This window comes from Loxodonta africana, chromosome 2, assembly GCF_030014295.1.
Source record: "Loxodonta africana isolate mLoxAfr1 chromosome 2, mLoxAfr1.hap2, whole genome shotgun sequence".
Lineage (NCBI taxonomy): Eukaryota > Metazoa > Chordata > Mammalia > Proboscidea > Elephantidae > Loxodonta > Loxodonta africana.
The window spans coordinates 75,517,695-75,542,451 of record NC_087343.1 but is presented as its reverse complement, the minus strand read 5'-3'; the positions used below and the strand labels follow the sequence as shown (position 1 = coordinate 75,542,451).

The following is a 24,757-nucleotide window of genomic DNA, read 5'->3' as shown; positions in this document are numbered from 1 at the left end:
TTCAAGCTATCAAACATAATAAAAATGGAAGATGTCATTAATGTAATTTTTTTCTGTTGGGAAATTATACTTTAAGTTGCAAACATCTGACCTGCAGCTTTTGAAATACAACATGCCCTTGAGTTTGGACTTCTTACAGGCTGTGAAGATTGATGCCTATATTCTTTAAGCCATGTGCTTTAAGAAAGAAAACAAGGCATGGTGAGGTCTCTTTAGGGATCAACAAACAGAAGATGACCATCCAGGACAGTATGGTTGACTCTATTTTGCTTGCCATGTACTAGGAGACTTAAGGAGTTCCTGGGCCAAGCACATCGTTAAGTGCTTGACTACTAACCGAAAGGTTGGCTGTTCAAACTCACCCGAAAGCACCTCGGAAGAAAGGCCGACTGATCTACTTCCGAAAATCAGCCATTGAAAACCCTGTAGAACACAGTTCTGCTCTGACACAGATGGGGTCGCCATGAGTCGGAATCAAGTCAGTGGCAACTGGTTTAAAAAACTTAGAGCAAGAGATCTGTCAGCTCAGATTGGCGACGTCAATAGCGATACATATGGAGGGTCTTTGTTATTTAAATGAATTCACAAAAGTAGAAAACTAAAGCTCAGGGTCTCCCAAAAATAACGTTACTCTCTCAAAAAGTAAACCCCAACATTTGGTAATCCAAATTTCTACATTCTTCCAATTGCTGGGCAAGTGAGTCTCATTCCACACCTCTTCTGATGGGATAAATAATGTGTGTTATCTGCCTACCCCACCAAGCACACATCCAAATGATTAAAATAAATGGGACTCTGAGTGACGTGTATGAGGACTGAAGTACCAAAAAGTACTGGTAGTACTGTACTTTATGGCCAATAAGCTAATTTGTGGAATGATTCCATACAATGGCTCTGAAGTTAAAGGAAGAAGCAATGAGCCCATTCATAGATTAGCCTCAAATGTAAGCAATTTCCTTTTAAACGATGAAAACGTACTGTTCTTTTCTGTTCCACCTCTGGTGTCACCTCATAGGCGTTAGTACCATTTATATCCTATTTTAAAGGATACCATGCTATTTATTCCTCATGACCCTTTTCTTTTTTAGCATTCCCTCCTACCCTACCTCTCTATTCTTGAAAATATAAACTTCTACTTTATTTTCGTTTAAAAAAGAAGCACCTCCACAACTATACATTTTTTGACATTTTTTGGAAGTCAAAACTGCGCCATGTAATAAAAACCACAAAAATGTTCACATCCTTTGATTTAGTCATCCCAACCTTGGGAAATGATCCCAAGAGAACAATGCAAAAGAAGAAAAAGATTTGTAGGAAAATATTGGAAAACATAGGGCCAAATAAACTACTGCTGAATTTATAAGGTAAAATACCACACAACAGCTTTCAAGGAGACATGTGAGACTTTGTAGAAATACTTTTAAATTGCTTGTCATCAGTGAAAAGTGAAGAATAGAAAATTAAAAAAAAAAAGTATGTATTATATAAGCATAATATGATTACAGTTACATAAAAATTATGGCCATGCCTGAAAATGATCAGAAGAGGCTGGAGATACCTGTGTGCCAAGGAGAAGGGGCACAATTCCTATACGGGGCTACTTTATTAGGAAGCCTAAAAAACAAAGATGCTCCCACTAACTCCTGCTAAGCAACTCACACTTCCTGCTTTCCCTACCTATTCCAAAATATTGTAGATAAAAATGGAGGATTTTGCATCAAATAACATTTAAAATTTTATCTGCGAAAGACTAACTGTGAATTTTTCACTACTTCCCAAATTGCCACTGCAACCACTCCAGCTGCCGCTAGAGTAGAATTGCTTTGTGGCTTCCTGGAAACATTGCACAGGTGGTGTTAAAAAAGGTCCTTTTTATAATTCTAAAAAGTGACAACTTGATTTCCCTAAAGCAGGACCCCTCATCAGGCTTGAGAATGGGGTGGGTGTGGTGGTTAAGCTTGTGTGTCAACTTGCCTGGGCCACGATTCTCAGTGGTCTAGCAGTTATATGATGATTTAACCCCCCCCCCGATGAGATTTGATGTAATGTAATCTCCTCCATGATGAAGTCTGCTATGGGCAACCAATCAGTTGAAAATGAGTTTCCTTGAGGGTATGGCCTACATCCAATATAGATGGACTTTCTGGCAAAGTTGTTTGGCTTTTGCTCTGTTCTGGACCTTGCATTCAGCTTATCATCTGAACTCCAGTTCTTAGGACTTGAGCCAGCAGCCTGCCATCTTACCTGCTGATCTTGAGTTCATCAGCCACTGCAGCTACATAAGTCATAATAAGTCAGAAGAAGCCTGTAGCCTGATGCCTGACCCACAGACTTGGGACTTTCTGACCTCTACAACTGCATTTATATCAACCCATTTCCTTGATATAAATCTGTCTCTGTTCACTGGTTTTGCTTCTCTGGAGAACCCAGCCTAAGACAGTGGGGGATGTGGCATAGCTCTTATTTATGTTTTTATATCTTTGCTAAAATGTTCCACCACCCGTCTGTCAGTTTGCTGTACTGTGGTGACTTGCATGATGCTATGATACTGGAAGCTATGCCACCAACATTTCAAATACCGGCAGGGTCATCCATGGTGGACAGGTTTCAGCGGAGCTTCCAGACTAAGGCAGCAATGATGAAGATGGTGCAGGACCAGGCAATGATTTGTTCTGTGGTACGTAAGGTCAGCATGAGCTGGAACTGACTCCATGGCAGCTATCTCTGTCTATCCTCTATTTTATTAAAATGTTGCTAACATTGTTTCCAAATTTTGTGACACACAGACACTCTAACCATGCCCTGAATCAAAAGCAGAGGCAAACTGTATCAATTTGCTGGACTTCAAACATAATTTATTTCTTGAGCCATAGGCCAAAATTTAAAAGAAAAGTAAACCATTTTAAATCCGTATAAAACCTAATTCAAAATAAAATAGAACAGATGCATTACAATATTGTACGGAAGGCAGGGATATGTTGTTCTATTCAAGTTTCTACTCTCAAATCATAATTATTTTCCCAACTAATTTGTGAATTCACATCTATTTTGTTACAGGGCGGGGGCTGGGAGAGGACACACGCAAAGAATTTTAATAACGATGGCTGAAATATATAGCACTTACTACATACCGAGTATTTAAGTATTTTGTGTGAATTAACTCATTTAATGATCCCAATAAATCTAAGATGTAGGTAGGATAATCACCCCCATGTTACAGATGTGTAAATCAAGGACCAGAGAGGTCACACTACTAGAACATATTTGAGCCAGAAGTCAAGCCCTGCTGCTGGCCCTCGAGTATGTACTCTAACCGCCACATGCACAGCCTCTAAATAGGCAGGCCCAGAGAAGTCAGCAACGTCAGCTCGGTACTCTTAGCTTCAACCTCGTGCTGCCCCCGCCTGGCATCCAGGCAAGAGTTCCAGGAAAGGAGTGGGTATTGCCAGGCAGCAACATGCAAGGGGGGGAGCCAGAAGAATCAGGGTTTGGCCAACCCGGGCAGGACATTTGAGTGTATTTGGGTCCCGGTATCTTTGTTCTGAGTGTGGCACAAAATGTTTGTGCTCCTCTACTAACATAGAGGTTGGTGGTTCAAACCTACCCACCAGCCACAGAAAGAATGGCCTGGTGATCTGCTTTCATAACAATTACAGCCCAGAAAACTGTGTGGAGCAGCTCTACTCTGTAACACACAGGGTCACCATGAGTCAGAACTGACTCCACGGCAACAGATTTGATTTGTTTTTTTTCCTCTGTTCTTAAGCAAAATGCTTGCCCAGCTGGGCTCACTGGCTCGTTGTGAAGATGAACTTTGTGAAAGTGTTCACTAACTTATAAACTCTGCATACATCAGATATTATTTTTTCCCAATGTTAAAATTTCTAAATACCTGAATTTCAGTGGAAATATTGTTAAAATGTATCTCAAATTTTGCAGCCTTCTCTAAACAGTTTAAAGTGCTTTCCTGATGACTCAATTTCAAGTTGTGTATAAAGGGCTGTTTGCCCCTACATTAAAGCCCCTCAGTTCTTATGTCTGGCTCTGTGTTCTTCTGAGTCACCTGCCTTGAGAGAATAAACATAGGAGGGCAGAGTGGGGATGGGGTCCCAATTCTTTTCCACCTGGCGTCTCACCTTATCAACCTCCCCACTTTAAAATTGCCATCTCCAATCTACTGTGGACTGGAATCCATCTCCAAGCTACTGTAATGAAACCAAGCTTATCAGAATCATGTCAAAAATAAGAGAGTAAGTAATTTCTGGTGAGGCCACATCCAGGGACAGATAACTCAATAAACAAGGTATGCAAGGGTTTACTTGAGTTTATTACAATTTCACTGAAATCTTTTTCAATTTCATGTGAAATTGTGCACTGCAGATTAGTAAGTAAACGCAAGTGAGCCTGTACATACCTTGCTTAATGTAAACCCTTGCGTACCTTGCTTACTGGTAATCCGCCCTGGCCATATCGTCTTTCTTCTGGTTAAATCTTATGAGCCTCAATGTTTAGACTTCATGATACTTACTTGACTGTTTTAAGGCTTTTTCCTGGTGAACTGCCATGAGCCAAAGGTTGATGTAATATTATTTTGAACAGTCTTATAATCAGTCCCTGACTTATCTACTGCCTGGGCTATAGATTCTGAATATCAGAAGACAGTTTTGGGGTTACCACTGCCTAACCATCCCTCTCTGACCACTGCCTCTTCACTTCCACCAGAGTTGGCCATAGTAGCCATGTTTGTTTTCTATGAGCCCACCCCTGTGGTTACAGCTGATTGGACCTGACTCTTTCCCCAGGAGAACCCTTGCACATGTACACCTGGGAGGCATGGCATGCATGCTCATTGGGATATTATTTGTAGTAGCAAGAGACTTGTAAACAACCTAAATGACCATTACTAAGAGAATGAGTAATAAACTGCAGTGTATTTATTTATCAACAGAATATTACACAATACTTAAAGTGAATGACCTACCTCTATTTGTATTAATGTGGTTAAATTTCAAAAGCACAATTTGAGCAAAAAAGCATGCTGTACTAGAGTACCATGCATTTGAAATTTGGAAGTATGCAACAGTAGCATGTTTTGTTTACAGATACATGCATTTGTAGTAAAAAGATAAAGAAATGCATGAGAACAATAAATACCAAATTGAAGATACTGGAGTAAAACATGCAAAAGCTGGAGCTTGAATAAGGTCGAAACCTGTCAGAGGAGGAAAACTGAAAAAATTTTTAATAATAGAGAGCAATAGAAAAGTGGTAAGACTGAACCCTGTCAAATGCAGAAAACTTGCGAAATCCGGAAAAACAAGGCAGTCCCATCGAGTTCTGGCTCTCGCGGTTTTCACTGTAGTTAGCTCTGCTAAGCAAGGAGGGAAACGGGACTGGGGAGGGAAACCCAGGAGTTTGGAATTATATACCCAATGCTTTATTTCTTGACCTGAATGTGTCTTAGTTCTCTAGTGCTGCTATAACAGATATACCACAAGTGGATGGCTTTAACAAAGAGAAGTTTATTCTCTCACAGTCGAAATTCAGGGCGTCAGCTCCAGGGGAAGGCTTTCTCTGTAGGTGAAACTTCCCCTCAGTTTGTCTATTATAACATGTATTTTATGACAGAAAAAAGATATTAATATATAAAAAAAAATCTGAAAAATTACCTAACTGGGCACAAATCTCTTATCCCATAATGAGGAGCAAAGCTTACAAAAAATAAGAGAGAGAGAGAGTCACATTGACTGAACTTTTTACTAAGGTGTAAATGATTGATACACAAGTCAGGAACAAGAGAATAGTGAATGCCTGAAAAATGTGTGTATGTTTATGTGGGAATAGGCAGGAGGTGAAGTGAAAGGGGAAATCAGAAACAACTATCACAATAAGGAGGAAACTGGAGACCCCAAGATAAATCTATGCTGCTACAAATGATTAGCTGGCCTAGTGACTCCTGCTCATTGGAGCATGGTCTTGTGTTCTATGCACCCATGGGGAGTATTGTCTGTGGGTTAGCCTGAATGGTTCCACTTCACAGTGAGGAAGTAGAGGCCTAGGTTTGCTAAGTTGCTGGCCTTTGTCTCCCAGACACCCAAGGACAAAGCTGGTTTGTGTCTGAGCTCCACTTGCTGCCCAGCCTGCCCAAGGCCTGTGACATCTCACCAGGATCTGCTTCTCTGGAACCCTTTGGAATAATTATCTGTTCTGCCCTGATCATTGTAAACAGAAGCACTTGACTTTTAATTAATGGAAACGGATGCATTTCTTTAATATGCACAGAAGTAAGAGATTGATTTATGTATTTTTCACACACACAGGGACAGCTTAATTTAATGGAGCTGAAGGGGGTAGGGAGAGGGTCTTAGTAAGACCCATCTGGCTTAGCTCCTGTTTAGCATGGATCACTTCCCGCTTCTGACAGAGATGCTAATTGTGAGCCCCGCTTCCAAACACCATAGGATGTGGTGTAATTATCCCATTCATAAAAGAATTCCAATAAGGGCTCTGTTTTGAATTTGATGGAACATAATGAGAAATCTCTGTGGCAGATGACAACATTCTTCTTTCAATTAATGGGATGCTTGCTCAGAGTCGTCCCCAAAAACATTAGGCACTGATTAGAGAGATTTATGGCCTCTGAAAGAACCAAAAACAAACATTCTTTAACTAGAAAGTGTGGTAAAGCTATCTCCTTTGGAGTCTTCTGGGAGGCCATTTACTTAAATGTGAGTAGATGGAAGAACTTTCTAGAATACTTTTTTCCAGCTCTGAAAGTCAAATGGCCCAAATGCAAACCTCATTAGGCCATTTCTATGGAGAGTTTCATTCATTTCCTCCTTCCTTCAGTCATTTATTCAAAAAAATCACCCAACAGGTATTTATGGAACTTTATTAGGAGCAAGGTATAATGTTAAACTGCAATGATGAATCAGAAGAGGAAACTTCCCTTAAGAAAAATCTACGTTTGAAAGAAAACTGACGTCAAGTTAGAAATCCTTAAGTCAAGTTCAAGCTTTCCCACTTGCTAGCTTTGTGACTTTGGGCAAATCAATTAACCTCTCTGAGTTCCAAAGTCCTCAAAATGAGGATAATAGCACTTGCCTTTCAAGCCTCATAGAATTGCTGTGAGTAAAATAATGTATGCAAAATCTGACCATAAAATCCTGCATAAATGCAAGGCTATTGATATTCAGACGCTTACTGTCCACTAGGGGAGATTTGCAGCACACAGAAATGCCTCTATTATGAGGCAAAAAGCCAATACTATTTTGACATACCCATTGCCAGTGAGTTGATTCTGACTCATAGGGACCCCTACAGGTTAGAGTAGAACTGACCCATAGGGTTTCCAACACTCTAAATCTTTACAGCAGTAGACTGCTACATCTTTCTCCTGAGGAATGGCTGGCGGGTTTGAACCACTGACCCTTCCATTAATAGCTGATTGCTTAAACCACTGCAGCACTAGGGCTCCTTGGTATTTTGATAGAGGTCCAAATTTATTTGCTGGTTCAAAATATCCGTTAAACCCTAACATGGTCCAGATGATATGTTCAAAATGATAAGTGCAAAGGGGTTCGGAAGAGGAAGAATTATCTGTCTATTCTTTAAATGCCCCCCAAAATTGTTCCCAGTTGTTACTGTATCCCTATAATTACTAGTATGACTCTTTTTCTAATTATCATAAAGCTTGTGCACATTTTGATTGCCTTTTACTACAAGAATCTACCATCACTCTGGAAATAGTAATCTTATTCAAGCCTCTCCCTGCCCTCCCTCCCTCTTTCTCTCACCTGAGGCAGTATAAAGAAGATGGACCAGCTTTGGAGACACATAGACTTGCCTGGTTTTCTGCTCTGTACAGAGGGGAATCACATCTACTTTATAGTATCCTTGTAAGGTTGAGAGCAGTGCAGGTAAAGCTTCTGGGGTATTGAACATACCCAGCAACTGAAGCCAGTATTATTGTAATGAAAGCCATTTTAATTTCTAATTCTTCTGATTTCCTCCATTGAGGGAATGACTCAGGTTTTGATAAGAGGATTTGATTCAACTGAGTCATAGACTTTTTTTTTTTTTTTCCACTTATTGATTTGGGAAAAGAAAAATAAGCATGGTTGTTTCAGCAGCCAATTATTCAGAAGCACTTGCTGTTTTTCTCACAGCCCTTAAAGTATCAGAGCCACAGGATCCTCTTTTTCCAAACGGCCCCAGTTTATTCTCAACTGTTTCTCGTGTGGCACACTTTACATCCACCCCACCAAAGGCAGGGGACGTCACTTCAACATTTTCAATAACTCAGTTTACAGTCATACCTTACCTTTTAAGCACTGATGCTACATTGACTAAATTTTTTTTTGCTTTATTTTTTCTTTTAATTCTATAATTGCAATACGAACTTATTAAAAACTGTAAACAATTCAGAAATACATAAAAAGACAAACTTTGTTTTTGGTCACTGACTCCTCCATCTCCCTCTGCTCAAAAATAAGATCTGCTAATTATATTGTAAGTATTACTCTGAATATTTTCCAGTTAATTTACAAATGTGCATTTATAAGGATTGTGCAAATCGTACCATTCTCTCTCTCTTTCTTTCTTTGGAATTACTTGTTAAGGCACTAAAAAAAACCCACTGCAGGCGAGTTTATTCCGACTCATAGCAACCTACAGGACAGAGTAGAACTGCCCCATAGGGTTTCCCAGGTGTGGCTGGTGGATTCGAACTCCCAACCTTTTGGTTAACAGCCAAGCTCTTAACTACTGTGCTACCAGGGCTCCCTGTAAGGCAATGGGGTATGACTAAATGTATGATGAACAAGACTTTACAAGTGAAAAGAATAATCCATTTGTGTAAAGTGTTTTGTACATTTGTTCCTGTGTGGGGGACAAAAAATTTGGCTTTGTCCTTGGACTCTGGTTTCAGAACATAATCCAAGCAATCAAGATGCCTTTGTTTTCCAAAATAGCTGAGCAAGTAGGGGCTACACATGCTCCACACCTGGCAAACTAACTTCAGAAAGGGGGGTGGGGGGCAAATGTCGTTATGCATATTCATTGATTGGATGGATCATAACTATGCATTAAGGCCCAAGTCATGCATATTTTTGAGGTCTGGAAGATTAGGGGACCTGGGACCTTGGAGTGCTCTTTTTGGGACCGCCTGGATCAATGAGAACATCCATGCTCATGAAAGGGAGCAGCACCTCCCTGGGACCATGGAGCCCCCATGCCAGGAACTCTCCCAGACCTTGCCCGATGTGTCTCTACACTGTATCCTTTCTGGTTATAATAAATGGGTAACTGTAAGTATGGGGGGAGCCCTGGTGGTACAGTGGTTAAAGCATTCGGCTGCTAACCAAAGGTTGAAGGATGGAACCCGCCAGTCGCTTCGTGGAAGAAATATGTGGCAGTCTGCTTCCATAAAGATTTACAGCCTTGGAAACCCTACGGGGCAGTTTTACTCTGTCCTATAGGGTCACAATGAGTTGGAATCAACGCCATAATAGTTTTAGTTTTGTAAGTATAGGTAATAGTTTCCATGAGTTCTGTGATTCATTCTAACGAATTATCAAACTCACCATAGGGCAGTGAGAATCAGCAGAGAGGCTGACGTTTGCCAATTTGGCAGGAGCTGGAAGGACAGAGTCCTAACTTGTGGAGACCCAACTGGGTAGTTAGAGTCAGAAAGAGAAAGTGTCACGTGGTTGGCTGGTGTCAGAATGATGAAATGAGAAAATGGGGATATGAGTTATCTTCATATTTTGGAAATTAGTCTTATGTTGGCTACTATTCAAACACTGTGAAACCCAGATCATGTTGTGACCTACAGAAACAATTCCACTGAACTTTTTTAGGTAAAGTTTTGATAGTTCATGATGATTCTTGATATTAATTTGGCTGTATTTTATTACAGTCTTATTGATTTTTTTTTTAGATAAATAAATAAGAATTTATTTGTTGAGAACTATTCAGCAGTTCTACTATTCTCCTGATTTTACCTGGACAGATAATGTCCCCGCATTTTTTTTTTTAATTGTACTTTAAGTGAAAGTTTACAGTTCACATTAGTTTCTCAAGCAAAAATTTATACACACATTGTTATGTTAGCCTACTTGCTCTCCCTGTAATGTAACAATGCACTCTTCCTTTTCGCCTCGTGTTTCCTGTGTCCGTTCAACCAGCTCCTGTCCCCTTCTGCCTTCTCATCTCACCTCCGGACAGGAGCTGCCCATTTAATCTCATGTATCTACTTGAGCTAAGAAGCACACTCTTTACGGGTATAATTTCTTGTCTTATAGTCCAGTCTATTCTTTGCCTGAAGAGTTAGCTTCAGGAATGCTTTTATTTTTGGGCTAACACAGAGCCTGGGGGGCCATGTCTTCTGGGGTCCCTCCAGTCCCAGTTAGACCATTAAATCTGGTCTTTTTACTGGAATTTGAGTTCTGCATCTCACTTTTCTCCTGCTCCATCAGGGACTCTGTGTTGTGTTCCTGTCAGGGCAGTCGTTGGTAGTAGCTGGGCACCATCTATTTCTTCTGGTCTCAGGCTGATTGCCTTTTTTTTTTTTTTAAATATTTTATTGTTTTAAGTGAAAGTTTACACAGCAAATTAGGTTCACATTTAACAAATTTTGGAGCCCTGGTGGCACAGTGGTTAAGAGCTTGGCTGCTAACCAAAAGGTTGGCAATTCAAATCCAACAGCCCCTCCTTGGAAAACCTGTGGGGCAGTTCTACTCTGTCCTATAGGGTCATTATGAGTCGGAATCGACTAGACAGCAATGGATTTGGTTTTGGTTTCAACAATTTTTATATGCATTGTTCTGTGCCACTGGTTATAATTTTTACAATGTGTCAGCATTCTCATTATTTCCATTCTGTCTGTTCTCTTTCCATTGATGTAGCTTCCCTTCCCTTCCTTGCCTTTTCATCTTTGCTTTTGGGTAAACTTTGATCCTTTGGCCTCATATAGTTCATTGTTTAAGGGGGCACACTACTCACAGGTGATACTGTTTATTTTATAAGCCCATCAATTATTTGGCTAAAAGTTGGTCTGCAGAAATAGCTTCAATTCTAAGGGTATATTAGGGTGATAGTCTCAGGGGTCCCTCTTGCCTCTATTGGTTCAGTAGGTCTGGCCTTTTTTAGGAATTTAAGTTTTGTTCTACATTTTTCTCCCATTCTATCTGGGACCTATTGTGTTCCTGGTCAGAATGGTCAGTAGTGATAGCAGGGTACCATCTAATTCTCCTGGTCTCAGGTTAAAGGAGGCTGTGTTTTGTGGGGGCTATTAGTCCAGTGGACAAGTTTCTTCAAAACTTCGATTTCTTTCATGTTCTTTTGCTCCCTACTAGTAGAGACCAATAGCTGTATCTTAGGTGGCCGCTTACAAGCTTTTAAACCCTAGACACTACTTATCAAACTAGGAGGTAAAACAATACCTTTGTGAACTATGTTATGCCAATTGACTAAGTCGTTCCTTGAGACTATGGCCTCAAGCCTTTTAACCCAGTAAACCAATCCTACGATTTGTTTGAATATGTCTAGGAAGCATCCATAACTGCACCACCTATGTGGTTTGTTGTATATGTGGGGTATATATGTAGCACACAAAAATGTGCATATACGTATGTCTGCAGATACACTTGTACATGCACTTACATTTACTTGCATATGCCTTCCTGTACACATGTATGCATCCATATCTACCTACATAACCACACACATGTTTTTTGGTTGTTTTTACAAAATTGTGTATGTTATGGTATTTACTGAAATTGTCCAATTTTTCTCATGTATTTCTTATTGTCTTTGTTTACCTTGGTCAAGTTGTATTGACTTTACCTATATTTGGCATTGCCTTTCCTGTCACCAAAATTAACAAGTTTCTACTATCTAGAAAGTGATTCTCCCACCCTCTCCTCCCATCCCTGGTAACCATCAAAGAACTTTGCTTTCTGTGTATATATCTATAGAGGACAATACGATATTTGTCTTTTTGTGATTGACTTATTTCATTCAGCATAATGTCCTCCAGATTCATCCATGTTATAAGGTGTTTTGTGGAATCCTCATTCCTCTTTATAGTTGTGTATTATTCCATTGTATGTACATACCACAATTTGTTTATCCATTCATCTGTTGATGGACACTTGGGTTGTTTTCATCTTTTTGCTATTGTGAATAATGCTGCAATGAACATAAGTGTGCCTATGTCTATTCTTGTCACGGCTCTTATATCCCTAGGATAGATACCTAAAAGTAGGATTGCGGGATCATAAGGTATTTCTATTTCTAACTCTTTGAGGAAGCACAATAGTGTTTTCCATAATGGTTGTACCATTTTACAATCCCACCAGCAATGTATCAGAGTTCCAATCCCCACACAACCTCATCAGCATTTGTTGTTTTCTTCTTTTTTGGTCATTGCCTTTTTTGCATGGGTGAGATGGTATCTCACTGTGGTTTTGATTTGCATCTCTAATGGATTAATGCCTACATGTCTGTCAGTTTGTCATACTGTGGGGGCTTGGGTGTTGTTGTGATGCTGGAAGCTATGCCACCAGTATTCAGATACCAGTAGGGTCACCCATGGTGGACAAGTTTCAGCTGAGCTTTCAGACTAAGATAGACTAGGAAGAAGGACCCAGCAGTCTACTTCTGAAAAGAATTAGCCAATGAAAACCTTATGAAAAGCAATCATCGAAAAGAACATTTCAAGATCTATCCTGACCAATTAATAGAACTATTATTCAAACTTATGTTCCAACCACTAAGCCAAATGAAGAAATTGAAGTTTTTTTTTTTTTTTTTTTTTGGCCACCTTCTGCAGTCTGAAATTGGTTAAACATGCAATCAGGATGCATTGATAATTATTGGCTATTGGAATGCGAAAGTTGGAAACAAAGAATAAGTATCAGTATTCGGAAAATACGGTCTTGGTGATAGAAATGATGCTGGAGCTCACATGATAGAATTTTGCAAGACCAATGATTCTTCATTGTAAATATCTTTTTTCACCAACTTAAATGGTGACTATACCCGGCAATGGTTTATACACATGGACCCTGCCAGATGCAATACACAAATCGAATCGACTAAATTTAATCAAATCGACTAAATCTGTGGAAGAGAAGATGGAAAAGCTCAATATCATCAGTCAGAACAAGGCCAGGGGCTGACAGTGGAACAGACCATCAATTGCTCAAATGCAAGTTGAGTATATTCCACTTGAACATAGACACCATCTCGAGAATAGATTTGAAGTGTTGAACGCTAATGACCGAAGACCACATAAGTTGTGGAATCACGTCAAGGACATCATACATGAAGAAAGCAAGAGGTCATTAAAAAGGAAAGAAAGAAAAGGCCAAAGTGGATGTCAGGAGAGACTGAAGCTCACTCTTGAACGCTGAGTAGCTAAAGCAAAAGGAAGAAATGATGAAGTAAAAGAACTGAACAGAAGATTTCAAAGGTTGGCTCAAGAAGACAAAGTAAAGTATTATAATGACCTGTGCAAAGAGCTGGAGATGGAAAACCAAAAGGGAAGAACACGCTTGGAATTTCTCTAGCTGAAAAACTGAATAAAAAATTAAAGCCTCAAGTTGCAGTAGTGAAGAATTCTACGGGAAAAATATTAACTCAAGAAGCATCAAAAGAAGATGGAGGGAATACACAGAATCATTATACCAAAAAAAGAACTGGTCAACATCCAACCATTTCAAGAGGTAGCATATCATCAGGAACTGATGGTACTGAAGGAAGAAGCCCAAGCTGCACTGAAGCCATTGGCAAAAAACAAGGCTCCAGGAATTGATGGAATATCAACTGAGATATTTCAACAAATGGTTGCAGCACTGGAAGTACTCACTAGTCTGTGCCTAGAAATTTGGAAGACAGCTACCTGGCCAATCAACTGGGATGGATCCATATTTATGCCCATTCCCAAGAAAGGTGATCCAACTGAATGTGGAAATTATCGAACGGTATCATTAATATCACATGCAAGTGAAATCTTGCTGAAGAGCATTCAAAAGCGGCTGCAGCAGTATATCAACAGGGAACTGCCAGAAATTCAGGCCGGATTCAGAAGAGGGTGTAGAACCAGAGATACTGTTGCTGATGTCAGATGGATCCTGGCTGAAAGCAGAGAATACCAGAAAGATGTTTACCTGTGTTTTATTGACTACACAAAGGCATTCGGCTGTGTGAATCATAATAAATTGTGGATTACATGGCAAAGAATGGGAATTCCAGGACACTTAATTGTGCTCATGAGGAACCTGTACATAGATCAAGAGGCAGTTGTTCAGATAGAACAAGGAGATACTGTGTGGTTTAAAGTCAGGAAAGGTGTGCATCAGGGTTGTATCCTTTCACCATACTTATTCAATCTATGTACTGAGCAAATAATCCAAGAAGGTGGACTATGTGAAGAACAGGGAGTCAGGATGTGAGGAAGACTTATTAACAACCTGTGTTATGCAGATGACACAACCTTGCTTGCTGAAAGTGGAGAGGACTTGAAGCACTTACTGATGATGATCAAAGACCATAGCCTTCAGTATGTATTACACCTCAACATAAAGAAAACAAAAATCCTCACAACTGGACCAATAAGCAATATCACGATAAATGGGGCAAAGGTTGATGTTGTCAAGGATTTCATTTTACTTGGATCCACAATCAATGCCTATGGAAACAGCAGTCAAGCAATGAAAAGACACATTTTTGCATTGGGCAAATCTGCTGCAAAAGACCTGTCTAAAGTGTTGAAAAGCAAAGATGTCACCATGAAGACTAAGGTGTGCCTGACCTAAGCCATGGTATTTTCCATTGCACCATATGCATCTGAAATCTGGACAATGAATAAGGAAGATCAAAGAAGAACTGACGCCTTTGAATTGTGGTGTCGGTGAAGAATATTGAATATACCATGGACTGCCAAAAGGACAAACAAATCTGTCTTGGAAGAGGTACAGCCAGAATGCTCCTCAGAATCATGGATGGCGAGACTGCATCCTGCATACTTTGGACACATTGTCAGGAGGGACCTGTCCCTGGAGCAGGACATCATGCTTGGTAAAATAGAGCGTCAGTGAAAAAGAGGAAGACCTTCAATGAGATGGATTGACACAGTGACTGGAACAATGGGCTCAAGCACGACAGCTATTGTGGGCCTTGCACAGGACTAGGCCGTGGGGTTGCTATGAGCCGGAGCCGACTGGACAGCACCTAACAACAACAACAACAACAACAACAATGGATTAAGGTGTGACTGACCTAAGCCACGGTATTTTTAATCACCTTGTATGCATGTGAAACCTGGACAATGAATAAGGAAGACCAAAGAATTGATGCCTTTGAATTATGGTGTTAGCAAAGAATACTGACTGTACCATGGACTGCGAGAAGAACAAACAAGTCTGTCTTGGAAGATATACAGCCAGAATGCTCCTTAGAAGCGAGGATGGCCAGACTTTGTCTCACATACTTTGGACATATTATCAGGAGAAAGACATCATGCTTGGTAAAGTAGAGGGTCAGTGAAAGAGAACCCTCAACCAGGTGCATTGACACAGTACCTGCAATGATAGGCTCAAGCGTAGCAACGATTATGAGGATGGTGCAGGACCAGCAATGTTTTCATTCTGTTGTACGTGGGGTTGCCATGAGTCGGAACTGACATGACGGCACCTAACAACAATGAATGGGTAACGATCACGAGCACATTTTCACGTATTTGTTGGCAGCCTGAATGTCCTCTTTGGTGAAGTATCTGTCATGTGCTTTGCCCATTTTTCGGACTGGATTGTTTATCTTTTAATTGTGGAAGTGCTGAAGTTTTCTATATATTTTAGAGATTAGACCCTTATAAGATATATTTTTTTTTTTTTAAGATATGTTCTTGCCAAAGATTTTTTCCCAGTCTGTAGGTTCTCTTTTTACTCTCTTGGTAGAATCTTTTGATGAATTTAAGTATTTAAGTTTAGGAGGTCCCGGTTATCTAATTTATCTTACGTTCTTTGTGAATTTTTCGTTCTGTTTGTTAGGTTATTTATACGGAAGATTAGGTCCTTTAGTTTTGACCCTATGCAATCTTCCAGGAACTTTATAGCTTAAACTTTAATATTTAGGTCTTTGATCTACTCTGAGTTAGCTTTTGCACATGGTATGAAGTGTGGATCCTGATTCATTTTTCTACATATGGACATCCGGTTTTGCCAGCACCAGTTGTTAAAGAGACTGTTTCCCATTGAATGGTTTTTGACCCTTTGTCAAAGCTCAGCTGCCTGTAGATGAATGGATTTGCATCTGGGTTCTCAATTCTATTCCATTGGTTTAAGTATCTGTCATTGAACCAGTACCAGGATGTTTTAATTACCATGGCTGTGCAGTAATTTTCAAAATCGGGAAGTGTGAGGCCTCCTACCTTGTTCTTCTTCAATATTGCTTTAGCTACCTGTGGCCTCCTTCCTTTCCCTATAAAATTGGATATTTGTTTTTCCATTTCACTAAAGAATGCTGTTGGGATATGGATTGGGATTATATTACATCTATAGGTTGCTTTTGGTAGTACTGACATTTTTACAATGTTAAGTCTTCTAGTCCATAAGCATGAAATGTTTTTCCATTTATGTAGATCTCTTTTAGTTTCTTGCAGTAGTGTGTTACAGTTTTCCTGTATAAGTCTTTTACATCCCTGGTTAGGTTTATTCCTAGGTATTTTATCCTTTGGGGGCCTATCGTAAACATTATTGTTTTTTTTGATTTCCTTTTCAGAGTCCTCCTTTTAGTGTAGAGGAACCAACTGATTTTTGTGTGTTGATTTTGTACCCTGACACTTTGCCGAATCTTTCTATAAGTTCCAGTAACTTTCTTGTGGAGTTTCTAGGATTTTCCATGTATGGGATCATGTCATCTGCAAATAAGGATAATTTTATTTCTTCCTTTCCAATTTGGATACCCTTTTTTTCCTTTTCTTGCCTTATTGCTCTACCTAGGAATTCCAGTACAGTATTGAGTAAGAGTGGTGATAAAGGGCATCCTTGTCTCATTCGCATTCTCAAGGGTAATGCTCGCTATTTTTCTCCATTGAGAGTAATGTTGGCTATTGGTTTTGCCTATATGCCCTTAATTATGTGAGGAATTTGCCTTCTATTCCTACTTTGCTAAGAGTTTTTATCAATAAAAGGTACTGGATTTTATTGAATGCTTTTACTGTGTCATCTGAGATAATCATGTGATTCCTTTCCCTTGTTTTATTTATGTGGTGAATTACATTGAATGAGTTCCTAATGTTGAACCATCCTTGCATCCTTGATATGAATCAGACTTGACCATGACGTTTTATTTTTTTGATATGCTGTTGAATTCTATTGGTTAGAATTTTGTTGAGAATTTTTGCATCTACATTTACGAGAGACACTGACCTGTAATTTTCTTTTTCAGCGGCATCTTTGCTTGGCTTTGGTATCAGAGTTATATTGGCTTCATAGAATGAATTAGGGAATATTCCTTTTTTCTCCATGTTCTGGAATAGTGTGAGGAGAATCGGTGTCAATTCTCCCAATGTTTGGTAGAATTCTCCAGTGAAGCCATCTGGGCTGGGGCTTTTTTTTGTTGGGAGTTTTAAAAAAAATTTTTTTAATGACATCTTAAATTTCTTTTGTTATGAGTCTGTTCAAATTTTCTAGCTCTATTTATGCTAGTTTAGGTAGGTAGTGTGTTTCTAGAAATTCGTCCATACCTTCTAGGTTTTCAAATCTATTAATATACAATTTTTTTGTAATACTCTGTTATGATCCTTTTTATCTCACTTGGTTCTGTTTTGTGTCACCCATCTAATTTCTTATTTTGATTATTTGCATCTTCTCATTTCCTTGCTTTGTTAGTTTTGCTAGTGGTTTGTCAATTTTATTGATCCTTTCAAAGACCCAACTTCTAGTCCTGTTGATTCTTTGTATTGTTTTTCTGTTTTCTATTTCATTTATTTCTGCTCTGATCTTTATCATTTCCTTTTTTTCTGGTATCTGTGGACTTCTTTTGCTGCTCCTTTTCCGTTTTTTCTAGTTGAAGGGTTAAACTATTGATTTTTGGCCTTGTCTTCTTTTTTGATGTGTTCATTTATTGCTGTAAGTCCTCCCCTGAGCACTGCTTTTGCTGTGTCCCAAAGGTTTTAGTATGTTGTGTGTTCATTCTCATTTGATTCTAAGAATTTTTCAAATTCATTTTTAATTTTTTCCATTACTCAATAGTTTTTAAGTAAGATATTATTCAGTTTCGTGTATTTAATTTTTTCCTTGTTCTTTCTGTTACTGATTTCTAGTTTTATAGTGTCATGATCAGAGAAGGTGCATTGTATTATTTCAATGTTTTTTAATTTATTGAGGCTTGCTTTGTGGCTTACAATATGGTCTATTCCGGAGAATGACCCATGTGTGTTGGAGGAGATTGTGTACTGTGTTGCTGTTGGGTGGTATGTTCTGTATATGACTATGAATTCGAGTTGGTTGATTGTGTTATTTAGATCTTCTGTATCTCTGTTGCATTTCTTTCTAGTTGTTCTGTCTATTAGCAAAAATGGTGTGTTAAAGTCTCCCTCTAATATTGTAGAACTATTTCTCTTTTCAACCCTTTTGAGTTTGTTGTATGTATTTTGGAGCTCCGTCATTGGGTGCATAAATATTTATTATGGTTACGTCCTCTTTAAAGTGTTAAGAAGCAAAGATGTCACTCTGAGGATTAATGTGATCCTGACCCAAGGCATGGCATTTTCAATTGACTCATATGCATGCAAAAACTGGACAATGAATAAAGAAGACTGAAGAAAAACGGATGCCTTTGAATTATGGTGTTAGCAAAGAATATCGAACATACCAAGGACTGCCAGAAGAACAAACAAATCTGTCTTGGAAGAAGTACAACCAGAATGCTCCTTAGAAGCGAGGATGGTAAGGCTTTGTATCACGTACTTTGGACATATCATCAAGAAGGATCAGTCCTGGGAGGAGAATATCATGCTTGGTAAAGTAGAGGATGAGCAAAAAAGAAGACCTTCTAGGACGTGAATTGACACGGTGGCTCTAACAATGGGCTCAAACATAACAGCGATTGTGAGGATGATGCAGGACTAGGCAGTGTTTCGTTTTGTTGTACATAGGGTCACTATGAGTTGAAACTAACTCAACAACACCAACAACAACAATGTCCTCTTGGTGGATTGAGCCTGTAATCATTATATAATACCCCTCTTTTTCTCTTATAATGGATTTTGACTTAAAGTCTATTTTATCAGAGGTTATTATTGTCACTCCTGCTCTCTTTAGGTTACTTTTTGCTTGATATATTTTTTTCTATTCTTTGATCTTTAACCTATTTATGTCTCTGTATTTAAGGTGTGTCTCTTGGAGGCAACATTTTGATGGGTCATTTTTTAAATCCATTTGCCATTGTCTCTTGACTGGGGCATTTAATCCATTTACATTCCTTATTGATTTCTTTTTTAAAGTTTAAGTGGTACAGGATTGAGGCCTTAAAATTCTATATTTATTCAAAGACCTTAAAAAGCTAGAGGATATCAGGATGGTGGTGGTTGTTGTACCTCAGTGAAGCCCAGTAACAGGGTGGCTGGGCACAGATTGGTGTTGGTATTGGGAGATCTGCACATCCTGCACTGCTGCAACAGTTTGCCAGCTAAATTCAAAAAACTGCTGATGCCAGGAAAGATTCAGCACATTCTCTGCACCGGGAACCTTTGCACCAAAGACAGGACTCTCTCAAGGCTCTAGCTCGTGATGTTCCTATTGTGAGAGAAGACTTTGATGGAAATCTGAATTATTCAGAACAGAAAGTTGCGACTATTGGACAGTTCAAAATTGGTTTGATCCATGGACATCAAGTTATTTGCTGGGGAGATATGGCCAGCTTAGCCCTGTTGCAGAGGAGTTTGATGTGAATGTTCTTATTTCAGAATACACACACAAACTTGAAGCATTTGGGTATGAAAATAAATTTACATTAACCCAGGCTCTGCCACTGGAGCATCTAATGCCTTGGAAACAAACATTATTCCTTCATTCATGTTGATGGACATCCAGGCTTCTACAGTTGTCACTTACGTGTACCAGCTAATTGGAGGTGTTGTGAAAGTAGAACAAACTGAATACAAAAAATCTTAAAGCCAGGCCTGTCTTGATGATTTTTCTGTTTTGTTTTGTTTCCATTCTCCTGTTTAAATCAAGTAATTGAACATTTAAAGACACAAAATTGTATCAATTTTTTTTACAGTAAAATATAATGCTTTCTCTGTTAATACATAATTTCTATAAACTTCTTGTAAGCTTTAAGAATATATTTAGTTCACAGTATATGTTTTCCATGAAAAAATGTCTACCACATAGTGAATGATCAGCTCTTAAAAAAGCTTATCCTGGTAAATATCTTCAAACTTTATACTTGGAAGTTTATTACAGAAGTAGTGCATGAGGAGAAAGACGCTATATTTTCCTGTATACACTTTTCTCTTTTCAGAAATAAACTTTAATCTTCCATTAAAAAAAAAACAAAACCTAGAGGCTATCACTAAAGCTGACCATGATAGAAGTTTGATAAAAGCATTCGTGAGTGCAAAAATCGAAGTATCAAAAATAATGTTAAACAAAACCTCAAAGCCTTATATTGTCTGTATTTTGGCTTGTACCGTTCTTGTCTAATGGTATGAGATTCTATCGGAGGTGTTAGATTTTCTGTGTTGGTGTATTCTTTGATGTTCCTTTGAAGTTATGTAATGATTTCCATTTGTCTTTTAGATTGTTGGGGGGCTTCAATGATGCTGACTGGAGACCACTATCTGGAATTGCACACTGTAAAAATGGCGTGACAGCACCATCTGACCTCTAACTTCATAAGGGGGAAGGAGAAACAGGATCAACAGCCCAAGGGTGGCTGATTCCTATGAGGCAGAGGATGGACATGCCTCCACCCTCCAGCCTGTTTACCAATTCTGACTCCAACTGTCCCTCCCGTGGCACTCTCTAGTTCTCACCTGGGTTTGATATTTGTTGCAATGGCCACACAGCACTTACACCCAATACTCATGATTATGGGTTTATTACTGAAGTAACAGGCTACAATTCAAGTTCAGGAAAGCTAAGGATCTAGTTCTTCCGCCAGGACAGCCTCTTCTCAGCCAGCCTGCAGGCATGCCTTTCTCTAGCCCCTTGGCACCTGCCCTGCTGGGGCTCTTTTAACAAAGCTCTTTTAACTCTGCTGATAAGGGCCCGGAGGCACCCCACTCCACCAGCAAACCCCCGCCCTAAGGCGCTCAGCTTTCTTGATCTGTGGGCTGGGAAGCCCACTGCACTATCTCCTACTGGCCTTCTGCTGGGTCTCCTGGATCTGCTGCCTTTGCTGCTGCCGTTTCTCTGCAACTGTTTCTTGCTGCCTCACCATCTTCAGTGTTATAGCTCTCGCTCTGTTATCTCCTGGCTCTAGGAGGGTCTTAGCACAGGGATCCCAGGTCCAAAGGACATGCTCCACTCCCATCTCTTCTTCTTGGTGGTAGTCAGTGCCCCTCCCCTTCCACCTCACTCTGGGATTGGCTCTTTTTTAAGCCTAGCAGAATGACAAAACTGACCAATCCCCTTGTTAGGACTCCATGCACCTTATTTGCATATTAGAAGGCTGTCCAATCCCCTTGGTGGGCCGCAATCACCATAAATGCATAGTCCCACCCAATCATTGTGTGGGAGTCACAAAAACTATGGCTAGGAGGGCCATATTAAATAATAACACTGCACCACACACAGGAATCAAGCATCAATAAGAAAATTGAAACTTCTAAATTTGAACTCATAATTAATTTGAACAATATGTACCATTAAAAAAGAAAATCCCAAACCAAACCAGTTGCTGTCAAATTGATTCTGACTCATGATAATCCCATATGTGCAGAGCAGAACTGTGCTGCATAGAGTTTTCAAGGCTGTGACCTTTCAGAAGCAGATCACCAGGCCTTTCTTTTGAGATAATTAAGGGGAGATTTGAACTACCAACCTTTCGGTTACTAGTAGAGCCTTTAACCATTTGCACCACCCAGAGACACATATATACCATTATACTTCAGAATTAGTAGGAAGTGGAAAAAATGGTTTTATGAGCTCTCGTATTGCAGCAAGATAAAAAGAAACGTGATTATGTTAGAAATATTAATTGGGACACATGACCTTTTAAATGAAGGTCATGTGGTGCTCTGTCAGCAGAAGTGTTGTGCATCCTGCTGTGTTCCAAAGTGCTCCTGGGAAAAAGACAATGGGCACCCCCAGTGTCTGCCCAGATGTTGGTCTCTAATTCATAGAGGTTAGGATTTATGGCACATAGGATAATCACATCAGATCACAAAATGGTGGGCAACCAAAAAATACTGGGTATCATGGCCTAGCCAATTTGGCATACATTTTGAGGGGGCATAACAAATGGAAATACCACAAGTAGGTGGTTTTAACAAACAAAAATTTGTTTTCTCACAGTTCAGGAGTCTAGAAGTCTGAATTCAGAGTGCTGGCTCTAGGGGAAAGCTTTCTCTCTTTGTGTCAACTCTGGAAGAAGGTCCTTGTCTCTTCTGAACTCCTGCTTCATGTGGTTTGGCATCTCTTTTCCCCTGTCTCTGCTTGCTAGCTTGCATTTAATCTCTTCTGTATTTCAAAAAAAATTGACTCAAGATACACCCTACACTAACCTGCCTCGTTAACCTAACAAAGACAACCAATGCCCAAATGGGATTATAACCACAGGCATAGAGGTTAGGACTTACAACACATATCTTTGAGGGACACAGCTCAATCCATAACAATGACCATGCCCACTTCTGACAAATAAAAGCTATATGGAAACTGTCCCTCTCCATTCTTCTTCATCTGATTGGGGAGTCAAGTCTAGCAGAAAGTGGCTCTAAGGAATATGAAGGGTTCTCCAATATCTTTGATAGCCCTCTTACAATTATGAAGTTATCCATCTTTCCAAAGCAAAACACTTACCTTATTCACAGAAAGGCTGTAAAACAGAGAATTTTATTTACGTAGTTCAGTAAAATGTATGATTACTGTTTTATTCTGGACCTGGGAAATTCCAATTTACTGATCCTACTTTTCTCTATCTGCTTTCAGCCGTGGCAACCTTGGGATGGAATTGTTCTCTTCAGCTATAACCCAAGATCACACAAAATAACCAATATGCTCTGATAGCCTTACTCTTGACTACCAAATCCCATAATGCTTCATCCTCAAAGAACACTTAGTCTGAATCCCAGGAGACAGCGGCCGTGAATTGGCAAACAACTTCATTACTGCACAACATGGTCTGATAGAAACCTCATGTTGACCCAGTCTTGTTCATCTTCAAGATTATTCTTTCTTGGATGTTTGCTTTTATACATAAAGAATCAGAATTTTATTGAAATTACAAATTAATTGTGGGAGAATTATTTATTAACGTTACTGAGTTTTCCCATCAATGTGCTTGGCGTATCTCCCCATTTATTCAGAAATTAAAGACTTAAATCTAAACCATCTTTAATATTTAAACATCTTCTGCAATTTATTTCAATGAAGTCTTATATTTTTCTCCATCAATGTCTCACACCTTGTCAATGCATTATTTTTTCTTTGTTCGTTTCACATAGTTGAGATCAATGTAACAGTTATTCTCCTTGTTATTCCAAATTAACACCACCTAGGCTGACACCAACTCCTTCTACAAGTACCAAAATGCTTGTACAGGTAATCACAATCATTATAGGTCACACTTGAAGGGTGCAGGAGTTGTGAGAGCTCTAATGACTGGGCTCATCCTGTTTGGGGCCTTTATTATTTATTCATCCACTCATTCAACCTCCTTTTTGCTTATAATAAAATTTCAAACAGCAAATATTTGCAGGCTTTTTGAACTCTGCTTTGCCTCACAGTTCATCTGAATCTTTAATTAATTCTATAAACATGGTTGAGTATTTATCATATGCAGAATACTGCTATAGGACCTGAAACTGGGGGAGGCACAGAAATTAGAAGGCTCTGGTAATTTTTGCAGCGGAATTCACTGATACCCTACACTGGCACTTTTTTCTTCTGCCCCCAACCAAGGCTGCTGTCTTGTTCAGAAGGAATAAGAGGTTTCCATTCCAAGGTGCAGGTGACCCACATGAACGCCTCCAATATACAACGAACCGTTGTGGGTTTGCATTATTATGCACTGACAAGACCAGTGAGGCATTTCACGAAGTCTCCAAGTATGAGCATTGGTCACTTGTTTTTATAGAAAAAGCCCCAAAAGTCATTATTGTCACCTTCAAGGAATAACAGTTTATTGGAATGAGCCCATGTCACATAAAAGGTAGGGGCAGGGACATAGAGCAAGGGGAATAGCAGCTGAGGGAAGCTGTGCTTGCTAAGGTTGTGTGCAACTAAGCTTGCCAGAGTCAAGGGCAAGAGTGAGAATCATGGAAAGCTTCCTGCTCTTCCAGCAATACTAATGCCCAGCTCACCTGACCCAAAGGTGGAAGCAGAGGCAGAGCAGAAATTAGGGTGAGGTCTTGCAACAACCTTTCTTTTTCCCCTGCCATCTTCCATGCCAGCCTTCATGGCCTGGTACTCTTAGAACATTCCTCTGGGTCTCACTGCATGGGCTCTGATTTCCCTGAGCATTAATCCTCCTATAGGTCCAATCATTACTACCCCTCTTACTTCCCACTAATAAAATG

General features: G+C 39.5%; 1 pseudogene; it reads left to right on the top strand.

The window, feature by feature from the left end:
• Window positions 1–9,221: 9,221 nt before the first annotated feature.
• Window positions 9,222–20,250, top strand: LOC100663875 (vacuolar protein sorting-associated protein 29-like; annotated as a pseudogene).
• The last annotated feature ends 4,507 nt before the right edge of the window (window positions 20,251–24,757 follow it).